Consider the following 3,673-nt stretch of genomic DNA (forward strand, 5'->3'; position numbering starts at 1 on the left):
TCCGCACCACTATCAATCATGACAATAAAATTTTTCTTATAAGAATTATCAATTAAAAGAGTAATATTAGTATACCATTTTTGAGATATAATCATACTTAGAACAGAAAGGTGATTATCCTCAAAAAAAGATAATTTTTTAAAATAGTCTTCTTGATCATAATCATTTTCAGTATCCTGAAAATTTCCTTGATCATAAACTTTTTCTTTACCTTTCTCAATTTTATTAATTCTTTTATGAAGAACTAAATTTTCATTTTGTAAAATTTTTACCTCTTTTTTGAGATTATTAATCTCATGAACTAAATCCTGAATAGTCACAGGATTTTGATTTTCATACTTCTGTTTGAGAAGTTTTTTTACTTCTGTCATAGTATAAGTAGGATTAATAAGACTTTCTGTCTTATTACTAGCAGATGGATTACTATCTATTTTATCAATGATACTAGAAATTAAACTGGGATTCTTAATCATTTTAAGGAATTCTAAAATATTATTATTATCAAGAACATTAATATTAATATCCTTAAATTGAGACATAAGTTTATAAAACTCATCATTGTTATTATCTTTCTTAGTGCATACTTGTCCTTGAATACAAGCATCACAATCCTCAGTATCAGAATCTGAGATAATCGAATCATTCTCTAAAGCATTAATATCTTCAGAACTATAAGATTCATATTCCGAACTTTTATCAGATTCAGAAGTTAGAAAGATATTAAATAATTTTTCTTTAATATTATCATCTATGTCAAGATTTTTAATCTTTTCTTTGGTCCAACACTTATTAGCGTAATGACCCTCTTTGCCACATTTATGACAAATAATTTTATATTTTTTCTTAGGATATGTCCTTTTCTTCCTACGTATCTCTTTTCTTTTTTCTTTCTTATCTTTTTGTTTTTCAGATAAGGGACGACGTTTTCTATAAAATCTGTTAGATCTATTGGATCTACCTATATGAGGTACTGTTTTCTTATCTTTAGGCATATCAATACCAAATTGGTCACAAAATTTATCAAGTTGTCTTTTTTCTAACAAATTTTCTCTTTTTATTTGTTTATCTAGTTTTAATTCATTGCAAAGAGCTAGACCTTCTTGAACACAAGTACTAATAAGCTTTCCATAAGTATAACTATCATAAGGAATCGACAAATTATCTTTTCTTAGAATTTTTCTAATTCTTTCAGCAAATAAACCTGGAAGACCATCAATAAATTTTGCTTTCCATTGACTAGTATTACAGTCAGGTAATTCATAAATTCTAGATAAAAAAGTATCTTTATACCATCTAAAATCAGTGAGAGTTTTGCAACGTAAATTAATAAGCAAAATACGAATATTCTCACTATTATCAGTAAATCTTTCTGTAAAATGCTCAATCATAGTCATAATTAAAGTATAAACTGCATGCTCAGTAGGAATATTATTCTCAATTTTAATAGTTCCTAAAATTTCATCTCTTTGAGTTTGAGCTAAATAATTATCCCACCAACCTTTAAGTTGGCCAGTAAAACCTGTTGTAAGCATCTTAGCAATATTCTTGTCAGTATTACCATTATTCTTACAAACAGTACTATACATAAGCATACGATGAACAATATTATAAATATGCTTGTCTGGAATACCATCAATATTCCATTCATAAATGCTTTTACCATTATAATTATTAAAAATAATATATTTTTGTTCTTCATTAAGAACATCCAAAGGAGTAGGTCTACTATAATAATATTTATTATGAGTAGGTCTATCAGCCCATTTGAATTTATTAATCTCATTATCAGAATCATTTTCAATTTTACCATCTAGAGTAGAAACATTGAAATTTTTTAGTTTTTCTTCTATAAATTTTTCTAATTCAGACATGGAAGATTTTAATTTGAAATCTTTGATTTCAGGAGGTGGCGGAATAGAAGAAGAAGCTATGGAGACAATATTGGTCTCTTCCTTTTGCTGTATATGAACATCTGGTTTAATTTGATTAATAGCAGAAATAATCATTTCGACTCTATTATGTAAAGAAGTAATTTCTTCTCCTAAAATATTCAAATATAAATTAGTGTAATTTTGTTTTTCCAAAATTTGGTTAATATGTTTAATAGTAACCTCTAAAGTGTCATTCTCAAATAATTTAGAGAAAGAAACAAAACTTAAGATTTTATTATTCTTTTCAATTTGAAAAGGTAGTTGAGGAGGGTACAAATATTTCTGTATAGAACCAGAAGAAAGTTTATAAGTTCTTTCAATAACATTGATAAAATCAATCACGTAAGTTCTAATAAATCAAGGGACAAAATGAATTAATTTATTATGTTTTTCACAAAAGGAATAAAATTAATATCTTATTATATCATATTCTTTTTCAGAAAAACTTTGAAAATACCATTTTCTGAAAAGATTCCATTTTGGAAGATAAAATTCATAATTAATCTTTTGCCTAGCAAAAGATCCTTTAGAAAAATCAAGTTTGGGCGTACTATCCATAAAAATCATATAAAATTCATTTTTGATATCGTATCAGTTTCTCTAATGTTTTGAACATTATAAATACCATGAACAATATTATTCTTGTTGATAATTAATTCATCAACTACATCCTCTTTAGAGGATTGAGATCCACTGTCTTCTCTTATTTGAGAAGTAGATGCTCTTGATGATTGAGGTATATCAATCATATAATCTATAGGAGAAATATGAGAATACATAGATCTAGATCTAGCAAGAGATCTAGAAGAAGAAGGTAATAATCTTATTTGTTCTTTATGAAACTGTATTCCTACAGATCCTTCATTATTCTGAACAATATTTTGTAAATCACTATTTATAATAGGATTTCTAGGAACAACTTGTTCAATTATCCAATTTTCAGGAAATATAATTTCTTCCCATTTGATAGATCTACGTGTAGTAATTTTAGATCTACTAAAATTAGTTTCTATTAGAATTGTTTCATTCAAATCTTTATCTACTCTTTTACACATGGATTTAAAGTAAATAAAGGTTTAAAATAGATTCTATAACATATACATATAACTTATGTTCCAGGAATATAATTATAACCATGGGTTTTATCATTTAAAGTTAAAGCATCAAGAATATTTATATCAGATAAAGATAAAGAAAGATTTGGATAAACATCAAAGTAAACTGGTCCATGAGCCATACTAGACTGAATAATTCTCATAAGGGATTGTTTCCAATTCAAATTTCTACCATCACGTAAAGCTCCTAAAAAGCTTTCTGGTAGACCTTCTAAAGTAAGAGGTTTAAAAGCAATTTGCACTAAACCAATATGTAAAAATTTATGAGTTTTTTGAAAAGGTAAAATATCCTTTTTGTTTAATAAACCGATTACCATCTCATTTCTATGAAGAGGAATAGACTCTTCAGTAGTTTTTACTACTTGTTTCAATCCTAATCTCTCAAAAGTTCCTAATTTGTAAACGAGTTTAAGTTTTACTTTAGGAATAGTCCATTTATTCAATAAATCCAAATTATTAGGAATATCATATTCTTCAATAATACTGTTTTGAACAGTATCATGCAAATTTAATAAAATATTTTTTTATTAAATAAAATGAATATTTTTAAGTTGAGAGACAGAAGAATATTTTTTGTTATAAAAAAATAGAAAATGACACAAAAATCGGTTTTAATAATAATAATAA

This window comes from Henckelia pumila, chromosome 1 (genome assembly GCF_033568475.1).
Source record: "Henckelia pumila isolate YLH828 chromosome 1, ASM3356847v2, whole genome shotgun sequence".
Classification (NCBI taxonomy): Eukaryota; Viridiplantae; Streptophyta; class Magnoliopsida; order Lamiales; family Gesneriaceae; genus Henckelia; species Henckelia pumila.